Raw genomic sequence first — 15638 nt, forward strand, 5'->3', positions numbered from 1 at the left:
GTTTTCTGGTGGGATTTTGGAGAAAAAAAAAACGGATTTTCGTTTCTCCATTGTTGTTGGAGAGTTGTTTGCTTATGTTTGACAAAGAAGATGATGATTAAAAAAAAGAAAGAATAAAAAAGGAATATGTGGCATATAAAAATTCAAAATTCACTCGCCTATTTTGTGTGAAAAGCATGCGCATGCCACGTCATAAAAGTAGTGTGTCATAGACACACATCTGAAAGGTTTGGGTGTGTAAAAATATTTTCGTGATGAAAAAGTGTGTAATGGGGATTTGGGGTACAAGTTCGGGTGGTATTTTATGTATTCTGCCATCTATCTGTCTATCCATCCATCCATCTATCTATCCATCCATCTATCTATCTATCCATCCATCTATCTATACCATACTATATTAAAAGCATGAAAGATCTTAGCGAAATGGCGTTCGCTTTTATTACCCTTTAAAAATAGAGTTCATATTGGTTAAAATATACATTTAATTATTATTTTTCCTAATATTTAAAGATTTGAAATCAACTAAAATTTTAGTTATTAAATCCTTCCTTATTTGAATTTAGTAGAAAATCATAATATTTAGAAGTTCAAAATCAAGTAAAATTTTACCTTATGTAATTTATTTCGCTAATTGAACTATGTGCCATAACTTTAATACCACATAATATATTTCTTTTAATGATTACACAAAATAACCTCAAAAATTTTCAAAACTAAACAATTCAACCGGCCCATATTAACATCTAAGAAAATAAATATTTAGTCTAATTTAGTATTTTTTTAGAGCAAAATTCATTTCCAACGATAGGCGCTTTCCTCTATCACTATTAGCAACCTTAGGTTCATTGCATCTCTGTTTTATTATAGCAACTAGTAGCAGGTAATGAAGCTTCTTTGTTACTAATTGTACTTAGTGAAATGTTGGATCTCTAGTTTAGTTCATATCATTTTCTTTTCTCTCGTAGATAACAATCAATAGACCGGAAATTTCAGTTACAAAACAAAAATTTCAGCTCTAGAGCTGAAATTCGCCAGTTACAAAATAAAAACTTCAGCTCTAGAGCTGAGCTTCAGGCCCGTCTACTAGAAATGCTGAAGTTTTGCGTGATTGTCTTTGTTACTTCAGCCCCGTATGCTGAAGTTATGCGAAAAAGCCGGTACATTTGTAATTTTTTTTGCAAAGCGGGCACAAGTTAAAACGTGACACAAAAAACGGGTATAGATGCAAATACCCCCTATAAATTTATCCATACAAATCATAGCCTAAAAACAATAACGACGGCTAGCAACTGAAAACGAGAGCTTTTACTTTTAGACCAGCAAGTACTTCTTCCAAACGTGACGAAGAAGCATAAGAGGATGTTTGGCTAAATTTACAAGCTGGTTAAACTGGCTTATAAACACTTTTTGGCTTATCTATGCGTTTGGTAAAATTAAAAGTACTTATAATTTAAGTGCTTATAAGTCAAAAGCCATAAGTTGGTCTCCCCCAACTTATCAAATTTTAGCTTATAAGCAGTTTAAGTTTGACCAAAATATTTACTATTATATCCCAAAAATACTTCTTTTTAAAACAAAACTCTTCGTATACCCAGTTCTTCAACTGCTTATTATTAATTTCAGCACTTTTATCCAAACACGTAACTGTTTATTTTTCAAATCAGCTTCAACACTTAAAAGTGCTTTTCAGCACCTAATGCTTATCCACTACTCTAAATCAGCTAAGCCAAACGGGCTCTAAAATGTACAAAGTTAAAAGTCTACCGTGGACCTGAAAGTTCTACTCCATCGGTGAATTTCTCTGGCAAATCTCGAGTTCCCAAGCAGTTTAATTCGTTGAAATTGAAGAGAAAAGATGTGTTCTCCACTAGAAAAACTACAACAACAACCCAGTATAATCCCACTTAGTGGGGTCTGAGAAGGGTAGTGTGTACGCAGACCTTACCCCTACCCTAGGGTAGAGAGGCTGTTTCCAAATAGACCTCTGGCATTCTTCCCTCCAAGAACTTACTCTTGGGAGACTCAAACTCACAACCTCGTGATTGGAAATGGAGGTTGCTTACCATCAGAGCAACCCCTCTTGTCTATACGTAAGTTGTCCAAAAGCTCCAGATTTACCGTACGTTGTGATGCTTCGAGTGGAAAGGTAACCAACTTATTCCTGTACTTGTGCATTTTTACTTCTAGTTCTATTTTGAATTTTACCTCGATGATTAAAAGCTACTAATTGTTTTATATACAAACATAATTCTGAACAAATAAAAATTTCCAAATACTAGGAAAAAAAGGAACTGAAATTTAAAGGGGTTTCTCCAAAAAGAAAATAGAAACTCATCATTATCTTTTTCTTTTCTTTTTTCTTTGTCTTTTAGCGAATTAACGATGCATTGATAAATTACAGGAAGAAATGGGAAAGTAAGAAGCTTTTAGGGTGTGTTTGGTATGAACGGAAAATATTTTCCAATTTTCCCATGTTTGGTTGGCTTAAATGTTTTGGAAAATATTTTTCACATGAACTCATTTTCCTCTAATTGGAGGAAAATATTTTGTTTATCAAGAAAAGGGAAAACATTTTCCAAAACTCTTTCTCAACTTTCCCCACCCTCACCAACTTACTCCACCCCCTCTCCAAAACAAAGGTTTTTTTTTTAAATTTTAGTTTTCCCGTTATCACTCACCCTACTACCCCTCCAACCCCCCTCCTTCCGCAAAAAAATTATTTTTTTTTACCTTAATTTTTTTTTACAATTTTAAATTTCTGTTTTTTTTGTTTTTCTGCACCACTCACCCCCCCCCCCCCGAAAAAATATATTTTTTAGTTTTAATTTTTTTATTTATCGGTTTAAAGTTCAAAATTTTACAAGTTCCAAAATTATGAGTTCGGAGGTTTATGTGTTTGGAAGTTTACGAGTTCGAACTTTCGCGGTTTTGAAAGTTTAGCGGTTCGAAAGTTTATGAAATTTGTGGGTTCGGAAGGTTGTTGATTTGAAAGTTTATGGCTTCATGTTTATTATATCTATATTATTTATGAATACTCTTAAGAAGTCGTTTTCCTTAATTTGCGTATCAAACACCGGAAAATGAATAAGATTACTACTTGTTTTCCAAGAAAACATTTTCTTGGAAAATATTTTTCTTTATATCAAACACACCCTTAGTGTTGTGTTTCAATGCAGTTGCAGGGTTTTGAGTTGTGCGTTTGAAGTCACGGGAAATAACAGGAAGTTTTATGACTGTTCTTTCTCAGATAATTATGCATAAAGTTGAAATATATATAAAATACATTGTTATTATACAAAATGGATTGTCACTGTATAAAATATATACAAAAATAGAATGTCATTGTACAAAAAATACACTAAATAGACTGTCACTATACAATATATATATACAAAAGTGACTCTCACTATACAAAAATATACTAAATAGACTGTCACTATACAATTTATATACAATAGACGGTCATTATACAAAATAGACTGTCACTATACAAAATAAACTGTTACTATACAAAAAATATACAAAATAAACTATCACTATACAAAAAATATTGAACAATAGATATTGAAAGTTTCACCTTCTCTCTTATATTCTCTATTGTGAATATCATTTTTCGAGTTATGATTGTCACTAATAGAATATTTTCTAAACTAAATATTTATTGAAAGTATAAATAGATAATCTTTTAGTATTATTAGGTCATAGAAATAACAATAATTTTTCATAAATATCCCGACAAGGGTTCTGAAAAATCAAAATAAGACATCTGACGCAAAATTTCTTGCTATATTGAGCTACCTAAATAAATCAACATTATCATTCTAGGAACTTATACTTTTTTCTTTAATGTGTATTTTACAGCATTAACACATTATTTAATAATAATACTTATGTTATTCTTAAAAAATTGTATACTCATTGGTATAGGATCCACGCGTAACACGCTTACGCGCTGAGACTAGTTTAGCTTAAAAAGGAGAAAATAGAATTAGTTTATTCGGTCAAAGAAATCTTTTGATGTATATACAAAATCCATTCGTTTAGTTTATATGAAATATCTGATATTATTTCACTAATATATGTTATAGGACTTCAGAATTCTCATTAAGGAAAATTCGTTTAGAACTTTTATAATAATTTAAGGGTTTCATTTGATACTTAGCTTCCTCAAACTTTCAAGCATTATTATAATATGTTCTTCACTAATTAACACTAATATATAAGTATGAATTAAATTAATATCTTAAACTTCGTAGTCATGCGACATTTTCAGATAAATAGGACAGAGGGAATACCATTTGTCTATCGCTTTTCCCTTCCATTTAACATGTAATTAATTATGTTATACTAATTATTCTGGATACCATACTTATTAAAATAAATAAATTGTACTAGGTGTAGTGACCGAGGTTACATGCTTAAAGGAATAGGAAAAGTTAACATGTAAACAGAATTTCTTGGAGTCAGGGGTGTTCATGGTTCAGTTTGGATCGGTTTTTCCCTAAAAAGAAACCAAACCAAGTAAGTCGATTTTTCAAATATTAGAACCAAACCAAACCAACTAAGTCGGTTTTTCTCGATTCGGTTTATGTCGGTTTTTCCGGTTATTTATCGATTTTTTCTTAAATATAAGACATACACTACCAAACACATATTCCGGCAACCACATTTTCAATGTAACACTATCAAATCAATTGCCCTTTGAGAAATCTATTATTTACCAAAATATATTGATGATAATTGAATCAAATAGTGATGAATAATTTAAGGACTCAATTAAAAATATGTTATTTTTAACACGAAATGGACTCTTACCCTAAACAAAAGAAAACTATCAATCAAACTAGAATGTAAAGGTAAAGAACTATATTAAAAGTGCAAACTATTAACATTTGCCATAAAGTTTTTGAAACTTTGTATAACAATATACATACATATATACATACATACATATATATACATACATATATACATACATACATATATACATACATACATATTAAAACCAAAACCAAATTTGATCGGTTTTTAAAATTCAAAACCAAAACCAAACCAAACCAAAAAGTATCGATTTTTTGGTCGGTTTGGTTTGATTTTCTTGGTTCGGTTTTTCGGGTTTTCGTGAACACCCCTGCTTGGAGTCATGTTGCTGTTTGCTTGAATTGTAATGGGTGCCTTACAATTCATGCCTTACAATTTGTACTAGGGTGCCTCACAATTGCTTTAAAAAGGAAAAAATCTATCGTTCGACAAGTCGACAATACAAATACCTAGGAACAAATTAAAAGCTAAAAAGACACACAATTCATAAAATAAAAAGAACCAAGTTCACACAATATCTGCAGGTGTGGGTGGGACATCTAGTGCCACTCCGTCTTCAATCTCACCCCACCCAATGAGACGCCAGTGGCCACCAACTCGACGGCTGAGCACCACCTTCTCGCCTATGCCAGTGCATACTGGTGCAGTTAGTTCCAATTTCGCGCTGTTATTTCTGGCTTTAATGACTTGAGCCCCAGTTGCCATGGACAATATATTCAGCATTAGTATTTCACCCTTCACCAGATTCAACACCTGCTTTTCTGACTCTTTTTTCTCAACCCCTACAAGCCGACGCATCAGTTTAATTTTCTTGATCTGCAGATAAAAGATGATGAGAAATAAGTTGCCAAGAGGATTTATTGTACCACATATATTCCTAGTGATTTGGCCAAAAAATAAATGGTCAAATGTATCAGGAGGAACTATAAATGGCTGGCATGATTTAGTAAGCAATAAAAGATATTACAACGAAAGCTAAAAAAGACTAAAGAATACGTGCTAACCTTAAGTTCAATATAGACTTCAGGGAGTGTACCAAGTTAAGACAAGAGGGGTTGCTCTGATGGTAAGCAACCGCCACTTCCAACCGAGAGGTTGTGAGTTCGAGTCTCCCAAGAGCAAGGTGGGAAGTTCTTGGAGGGTTGTTGTTGTTGTTGTGGAGTGTACCAACGTCTCCAAGGACTTGACCAACAAGCATATCGCTGCGTGATAGGGAAGGATCCATTGATGTGCCAACCCCAATAAGGCCTCCTGGCACAGCAAACTGAAGCTTATTCTGCTCTGCAAATAATGACACAATTCTGGAATATATTGGTCTACAGATGGTTTTTCCATCTGCAGTTTTGTCAAGGATGCCTGGACGAAGCTCAACCATCTGATTTACTTTTAAAACACCCTGAGAACAATGATATATACGTTTAGACATAATAAAGAATTTAAAGGTTAAACTTAGATTTAAATACCATACTTGGTTACCAACAAATTGATCAGTGGGAATTGTCAAAAGACAACTTTCATCAGATACATGTAGACACATTAATTAAAAGATGTTCTTTGTAGTAATAACAGTTATGAGAACAATTTGCATCAAACCCACACAACAGGAATATATATACCTTGAAGATACTTCCACCTACAACACCACCCTTCATGTCATCAATCCCACAACCAGGCTTATTCACATCGAATGATCGAATCACAACCATACGGGGAGGTGATACAAAATCTTTCTTAGGAATGGGAATCCTTGCAATATATTCACAAACAGCATCAATGTTGTAATTAAGCTGCGCGGAAATAGGTACAACTGGTGCACCTTCTGCAACTGTTCCCTGAAAGGCATAAGATGAATTTCTTCTTTAGCAAAATGTTTAAAATACTAGGTAATCAACTTGCAAAACTTTTTGGAAAGACTAACCTTGAGAAATTCACGGATTGCTTTATACTGATTTCTAGCTTGATCCTGCTGTATAGTGTCAACTTTGTTCTGAAGAATGATTAGGTTTTGGAGCTTCAAGATGTCAAGAGCAGACAAATGCTCTAGAGTCTGGGGCTGAGGACAACTTTCATTGGCAGCTATTAGAAGGAAAGCTCCATCCATAATTGTTGCCCCGCTCAGCATTCTAGTCATCAGTATCTCATGCCCCTACACCAAGTCACAGCCAAAGCTAAATATAGTTACAATGTAGTAATGCTCTAGAGGGGTTGCTCTGATGGTAAGCAACCCCCACTTCCAACCGAGAGGTTGTGAGTTCGAGTCTCCCCAAGAGCAAGGTGGGAAGTTCTTGGAGGGAAGGATGCCGGGGGTCTATTTGGAAACAGTCTCTCTATCCTAGGGTAGGGGTAAGGTCTGCGTATACACTACCCTCCCCAGACCCCACTAAGTGGGATTATACTGGGTTGTTGTTGTTGTTGTTGTAGTTGTAGTAATGTCACTCATACTCATAGATTAATGGGACAACCAAAATTTTGAGGAAATATATGTGGCAAAAACTACAGATGCTTTGCCATGTTTCAAGTAGTTAAAAAATTGATTTATCACCTATAATCCCAAACATACTAACTTCTAGAAAGATAAAAATGCAGTGTGACTATAAAATAAAAATAGAAATAAAAAAAGGAAAACAATTTCAAGGCGGGGATCGGGTTACTATGTGATCAATCCTAAATTATGTTGCCAAAATTCAGAGAAAGCATTTTTATAAGAATTCTGTAGCAATGCAAAGAACAAATTCTACTGGCTTGTCTCCATGTGCAGCAATGTTTTAAGGTTCCAATGAATGAAGTAGCCATACCGGGCAATCTACAAAAGAAATGTGTCTGACCAGTTTCATCTTGCAATTGTTGAATCCAGGAACATCGCATGGAGGATTATCTACTTTACCACTTCCATATGACCTAAATGCAAGTTAAACAGATATCGCTTTTTCAACCTTGTATTTCTCCTTCTATATCTAGACAAGAGGGGTTGCTCTGATGGTAAGCAACCTTCACTTCCAACCAAGAGGTTGTGAGTTCGAGTCTCCCCAAGAGCAAGGTGGGAAGTTTTTGGAGGGAAGGATGCCGGGGGTCTATTTGGAAAACGTTTAGATAGATTGTATCGTCTGTAAGCCATCGTTTCATGATGTAAAACACCAGCAATACGAAGAATAAACTTGCAAGTAGGATACATGATGGAATTATTATATAAAACGGAATATAAGCGGGCAAGACGAGAAAACAAAGCAAACCAAATCGATCAGGATACGACAAAATAGAATATAGATAACAATCAAAATAAATATTATAGTTAAAGTAACAGTATGATACAATACAATAGATGACAATATACACACTTTACCCGGACATAAATACTATTGACATTCAATACTGAAATTAGCATTAACACTATTGACTACCCAAACACCATAATACATATAATTGATCACAATATATGAAAATTTCACCTTAAAAGAGAGAAACTAGTTTCAAAAGTTCTGTTTTGATCTGGCACTTGTGAATATGAAATTGAGATTGGTAAGGTTGCTATTAAAAAGAAGAAGATCGCCATGGTTCCTGTAGGCTAAAACTCCCATTCTGAAGTGAATTAGGATTTTATTTTATCTATATATATATTAAAGAAAAAAAATTAGCATTGCGGTTAAGCGACTAGCTATTAGGAAGCCACTTAGCAAACTTAGAACAAAGAGATTAATTACTGAAATCAAAATGGAAATAAATTAATTCAAATTTTGATTTACCTTTCTTCCCTTTAACAATTAATGGAAATAAGGAGGAAAATTAATTAACGCAAGTAATCTTTAATCCAAATCCACGTCTTTTTTAAGTAGTTCAGATTAAGTTTTACACTGTAAAAATAAATATAATAAATATATTAAATTATAAAAAAAGAAATATCTCTCTCTCTCTCTCTCTCTCTTTCTATATATATATATATATATGTTAAAGCAAGAAAGTTTGCATTGTGGTTAAGCCAAGTGGCTAGTGGCTAGCAATTAAGAAGTCACTTGGCAAACTTAGAAGAGAGAGATGATTATATACTGAAATATCTCTCTCTCTCTATATATATATATATATTAAAGCAAGAAAGTTTGCATTGTGGTTAAGCCAAGTGGCTAGCTATTAAGAAGCCACTTGGCAAGCTTAGAACAAAGAGATGATTAATTACTAAAATAAAAATGAAAACAAATTAATTAATTCAAATTTTAATTTACCTTTCTTCCCTTTAATCTATATATTATATATTAAAGCAAGAAAGTTTGCATTGTGGTTAAGTCAATAAATATATTAAATTGAAAAATAAGAAATTTTGAATTAAAATAAAATAATTTGAATCTATATATCTATTAAAGAAATAATGTTTGCATTGTGGTTAAGCAAAGTGGCAAGCTTAATAAAGCCATTTGACAATTTAGGATAATATGTTTAATAACATTTAATTTAAATTGAAAGGTGAGATTTTTTTAATTTAAATGGGAAGATAGTGAATAAGAGTTTTCTAAAGATAGGACATGCTGATATCTATTAAAGGAATAACATGTGCATTGTGGTTAAGCCAAATGACAAGCTATTATAAAGTCATTTGGCAATTTAGGACAATATGTATAATAACATTTAATTTAAATTGAAAGGTAAGTGTTTTTTTTTAATTTAAATGGGAAGATAGTAAATAAGATTTTTCTAAAGATACGACCTACTTCCCTATTTTAACTAATAATTTTTTTAATAAAAAGTTGAGTTTAAAGATAAAAATAATACCCCTATTTAACTAATTTTAAAGATAAAGATGTACGTATTATAAGCTCCCTCCTTAAGTCAAGTGGCAGTTACAAAAAAGTCACATGACATAAAAAGTTAATAATTAGTTATTTAGTTATTGATTATTGTTTTTGAATTCAAATATCTATAAAATAACAAAATAAAATATTTAATAATAAAAAACATAAATTAAAAAACAACTATCCATTCAAATCTATATCTATACATAAGATAAGCATATTATATACATAAAATAAATTAATAATTCTTAAAAATATTGTTAGGATTTTTATACAAATAATAAAAGGCTTATATCTTTGTAGTTTTGATGAATTTAAAATTTTAATTTAGCAAAATAAATATTATATTATTTAAATTATCAGCAACTTACAAATTGAGAAAATTAATCAACTATTATAGTAGAAAAAATGACGAAAAGAGGGGATAAGGATAATTTTATGATAGTTATATTTTGAATTAATTAAAAAATAAAAGATAAATAAATAACTCTAAAAAATATTATTGATTAATTTAGACAATTGGAGAATTTTGAACAGTATAACATAAATTTTAAGAATAAAAATATTTCTAGAATAAGAAAATATATATCAATATTATATAAAAAGAAAAGTAGTATCAAAATATTAAGTCAATTGACAAGATTATAAAAATCGCATTAGTAAATAGAAACTTGCTAATTTAATAAAACATAAATAAGGGACAATAATTTATTTGATTACTATATGATGTGTCCTTTGATTTTGTATAGATTTGTTATATTTCTACATACTACATTAAATAAGAAAATAAAAATTAATATTTATTAAAATAAAAATATATTAGTTCATAATTTTATAAGATTAATATTCTGTCAAATCATCCGCGCATCGCGCGGGTACTGATATTAGTTAATAAGTAAGATGACGAGTTCCTTTGTGGGACCCAACCGACTTCAATTCGATTCTACTTTGGAAAAAAACAATAAATATTCTTAATATATGTCCTAAAATCAACTATTTTTTTTTTATTTATATAGATTTATTCCTTATTTGATCTATCATAGTATATTTCACGTTACTTTTCCTTATATGTTTTTCTTTGAAAATTGAACCTTAATACTATATTCAATCCTAAGGGAATCGAAATATTACTTAATTAAAACGCGAACGTATTTTGAATGAAACATAATTAAACTATGTTAAGACAATATTGAAACATTTACATTAAAACAATATCAAACTAACAGAAATATTCTATTTATCTAGAATCTGCAAGGTCAATTTTTGTATGTAAATAACAATTAAGGATTTATTCAGCGTGATGTGATGACTCGCCATGTCATCATGTCACATAGGCGTCATTTGGCATATATTAATGTCATGTGGAAGCTTACATAAGAAGAAGGCTAGCATTTGTGAGAAAATTCTAGAGAAGTATGGACATTTCCTTAGGAAGAACCTAGATCCTTATGGATTTGCTAGGAAAGTCCTTGGAATCTTCTAGGCTTGTAGAGAATTCTAGAGAAAGCCCTTATCTTGTAAATATCAAAGACTTATGTAATAATTAATATTTACACACTAGCCCCTAGTAGACTAGTATATAAAGGGGGCCATTCATTTGTAATTCACCAAGCAAACAATTCAAGTTCTCTCTAATACAAAGCTTCCTTTAATAATTCTCTTGTGTTCTTTCTACCATTCTCTTAGCGATCTTGAGTGTAATAAGGCTTACTTGACATAGCAAGAATGTGAGCAAGCCGTGCAAGATCGTGAGCAAGTTGTCAAGTGCCGCACATGTACTTAGTTAACAACTAAGGACGTGACAACGTGGTATCAGAGCAAAGGTTTCAACTAAGGGAATGGCGAACGACGGAGAAATTAACGCTGCCAACACCCAAGCCAACGTCACCCAGGATGCTGCTGGCAAGAGCGGGTAATGATGTTGATGTTAGTTGGACACTAGGGCTGTTAAGAGGCAAACTTTCGGTATGTTGTCACTACAGAGTCTATACGGATTTATAGATTACGGGGATAATGGATGGACAAGGGCGGCTCCGTAAAATTGGTGGCCTAAAGCCAAATTTTAATAAGAAGCCTTATATTTTTTCTATTAGTACGTATCCACACATATATGCAAAAAAATTAATCTTGCCATTTTTTTCATACTTGTTGTTTATAGAATATCTTCTTAAATGACATAAAGTCTTTAACTTCACATAGTAATATTATTATTTATATTAAAAAAGGGAAATTTAAATAAATGAGATATTAGACATGTATTTGCGATATGTTACCTTTGATGTTGTTGTAAAAAATATATTTACTAATATGAAGATTTAAGTAGTTTAATTCAAAGTTTAAAAAATATTTTTCCTGTTTAAGAGTAGACACCTTTCTTTCTTTTTTACAATTTTTTTTGTACTTTTTATTTTTTCTACAAACATTAATATTGTCTAATTTGAAATAAAATTATGTAATCCATTATTAAAAATTTTGGGGGACCTAAATCAAGGCTTTACTAGTCTCCTACTAGAGCCACTTATCTGCCCCGTACATTCTCACTTAAAATAAGGCAACTATGACAAGAGCATTAAAGGCAGCGAGTTTGTCATTCAGTTACCAAATGTGAATGAAGCTGGTTGAACATTACGTTTATAGTGGGGCAGTAGTCTGTAAATAATTGTTGATTGTCAATGAGGGGCGGCTCAACAGGACTGATGGCCTGAACCAAAATATATTAAAAAGACCCTGAAACGTCTTTTATAAAATTCATATAATATTGAGATACAAAAAAAACCTTCATGACTTTGATATAGTGGTGAGAGCACAAATCATGATGTATGAGTTAGGCGCACGTCATATGGTATTAAATTCTTCCCTTAAGCGAAAATAGTAAAGGGTGAGCCCATTATAAGATGAATGATATTAGTAAAATGCTTGAATGCATGCAGAACTTCAAATTACCTGGATTGTCTGCTAGAAATCGAATAGCAACCCAACCACCAGAAGGGACACCCACAGTGTTCCTCTCAATAGGATCAACAAGGTTGAAATTTGCTGGATTGAATAATTGTTATTCTCTTCCTTTTCATCCTATGCGAGGTTTATTTTGCCCTTGATAATTTTCATTCCCCGCATATGCGATATTTCTTTATATTTTACGTAGTATTTAAACTACTAATTTAAATAATAGGGAAAATAGCACTTTTAGTCCTTGTGTTATCCATCTTACCACTACTAACCTTCAATTATATCATGTGAGTAGTTTTAATCCTTCAACTAACATACCTAAAAAAATTTAACGGAGAGTTCACTGCTAAAAAGGGCAATTCAGGTATTTAGAACATTATTGTTTGAAGAAATAAAAATTTCAAGAAAAATATCGTCCTGAACATCACGTACCCTAGTTGAACCCTAGTTCTGCAATATTTGGACGCTTCTTCATCACAAAGAAGTCCTTGATCTATTTGATCGGAAAGCAACGATGGAATTGCGTTCTAAAAGTGGGTTACAATCCACCCCATCATGTGAGTATTCTTTGAGTTAATTAGTTAAAGATTTCATGGGACAATCAAAGCGAAGTATCACGGCATACATACTAAAATACTTGGAATTATTGGCTTGATGATGTGCCAATTATGAACTCAGTTTCAAACACTTTAAGGAACTGTATGCTAACACAAAATGGTATTCACTATCTATAAGAAATTGAAAAGGTTTCACTAAAACATCTTTGATGCATCGCCAAAAACACCACATACATTCAATGCTCTCAAATGAAGACCTAGGAATCTCACAAAACCCTTTTACATGGACTTTTATTTCTGATAAGCAAAAGGGTCAACTTCCAGCTTTTGATGAGGTACTTCCAGATGTTGCACACAGGTTTTGTGCGAGGCACCTACACAACAACAACAACAACAACAACTACTCAGTAAATTCCCACAAAGTGGAGTCTGGGGAGGGTAATACGTACGCAGACCTTACCCTTACCCCGATAGGGTAGAGAGGTTATTTCCAATCGACCCTCGGCTCAGAAAAAATAATAAAAAACAAGAACAAGAAAAACGACAATTCATTAGTAACTTCAATAGAAATCGTAGAAATAGTAACATAAGCAATAAAGATAGTAAAATGCATGACATATAATGATATCAGCCAGAATCTACCTCCCGGGACAAAAATTAACAGCAATCTCAGTGGAGCTAAATAAAAATCGTACGCCATCTAGGGCAAACCCTATCCAACCCCACCCACCCAAAAAGCTCTAGTACCCCCTTCCCTACAACTCTTGTGCTTGACCTCCAGACCTCCCTATCAAGGGCCATGTCCCCGGAAATCCGCAGTCTAGCCATGTCATGCCTAATCACCTCTCCCCAATACTTCTTAGGCCGCCCTCTACCTCTTCTCAAACCTACCGCTGCCAGTCGCTCGCACCTCCTCACCGGGACGTCAAGGCTTCTCCTCCTCACGTGCCCGAACCATCTGAGCCTCGCTTCCCGCATCTTATCATCTACCGGGGCCACGCCTACCCTCACCCGAATATCTTTATTCCTAATCCTATACATCCTAGTGTGACCACACATCCACCTGAGTATCCTCATCTCCGCTACCTTCATCCTCTGGGTATGGGAGTTCTTAACCGCCCAACACTCCGTCCCGTACAGCATGGCCGGTCTAACCACAACCTGCCCCTATACGCTGAGTGACGTCCTCGTCGATCTCTTCGTCCCCCTGAATCTCTGACCCCAGGTACTTGAAGTTGTCCCTCTTGGGGATGACCTGAGTTCCAAGCTTCACGTCCCTGACTACTCCTCTCGGCTCAGCGCTAAACTTGCACTCCAGGTACTCTGTCTTCGACCTGCTCAATTTGAAACCCTTTGAATGCTTATGGAATGCTGCAAGGGCAACTACTGAAGCTCAATTCCACAAGTATATGGAAGAAATGGAGAAGCTGAATTCGGAAGCCCCTCAATGATTCAATAATAAGCCTCCTATTCACTGGTCCAGAGCTTTTTTCTCTTCTTTCACAAAATGTGATATGCTATTGAACAATTTGTGTGAATCGTTCAATGGCGTACTATTGCTTGCTAGAGACAAGCACATTTTGGCAATGCTCGAGTCACTTAGGTTGTACATGATGTCAAGATTTTAGAAGAATAGAGATAACATGATGAGGCATGAGCACACAATCTGTCCAAAAATCTTGCTGAAGTTAGAGCAAAATAAATCTAAGGCTGCTGAATGTATTGCCACTAAAGCTGACCAATTCCATTATCAAATTGAGGACATCTACCTTAGACTATTCTCTGTTAATCTTAAGGAGATGACATGTTCTTGTAGGAAATGGGAGTTAACTGGAATACCTTGTCATCATGCAATTGCGGCTATTTGGGTTAAAAGGGATGAACCCGAAATGTATGTCCACGAATGCTACACAACTGAGCAGTATATGAAGAGTTATGGACCCTCAATCCTGCCAATTAATAGCTCTGCACAGTGGCCTAAGACAGGAGTAGATCTAGTGCTGCCACCCATTTACAAGACTCAGCCTGGTAGACCGAAAAAATTAAGAAAGAGAGGACCCGATGAGACATCTCCAAAAGAACCAGATATTAAAAAGCATAACTCATTAAAAGCATCCAGAAAAGGAAAAAAGAATAACTATGGTACATGTGAAAAAACATGACATAATAGTAGAAGATGTCCTATTATCATACTGAGCCACCAAGAAGAGGTTCAACAACAACTTAGGAGAGAAGGTCCTTCTAGCGAACCAAGCAATGTAACACAAGCAAGTACTCCAAATGTACTTTTTTATTTTATTTTTTTTATTCTTTGCAGATGAGTTGGTTAAATTTATTAAGACTGAAACCACTAAAGATTTTGCTTATGCAGGTTTCAAGTATTATTAGTGAGAGTCAAGCATCAATGCAAATTAGTTCCTCGTTTATGACTAAACAAACAGTAATTACATTTCTTGAAATTTATTCTTGTTTTAGAAAAGATTTTTTTCTTACTATCTGTGCAGTAAATATTGGAACTCTTTTTTTGATTGTT

At 33.3% G+C, this 15638-nt stretch overlaps 1 pseudogene; it reads right to left on the reverse strand.

Annotated features, from left to right (window-relative positions):
* Positions 1–5328: 5328 nt before the first annotated feature.
* LOC142179616 (eukaryotic translation initiation factor 2 subunit gamma-like) lies at positions 5329–14684 on the reverse strand (annotated as a pseudogene).
* Between the last annotated feature and the right edge of the window lie 954 nt (positions 14685–15638).

This window comes from Nicotiana tabacum, chromosome 3 (assembly GCF_000715075.1).
Source record: "Nicotiana tabacum cultivar K326 chromosome 3, ASM71507v2, whole genome shotgun sequence".
Taxonomy (NCBI): Eukaryota; Viridiplantae; Streptophyta; class Magnoliopsida; order Solanales; family Solanaceae; genus Nicotiana; species Nicotiana tabacum.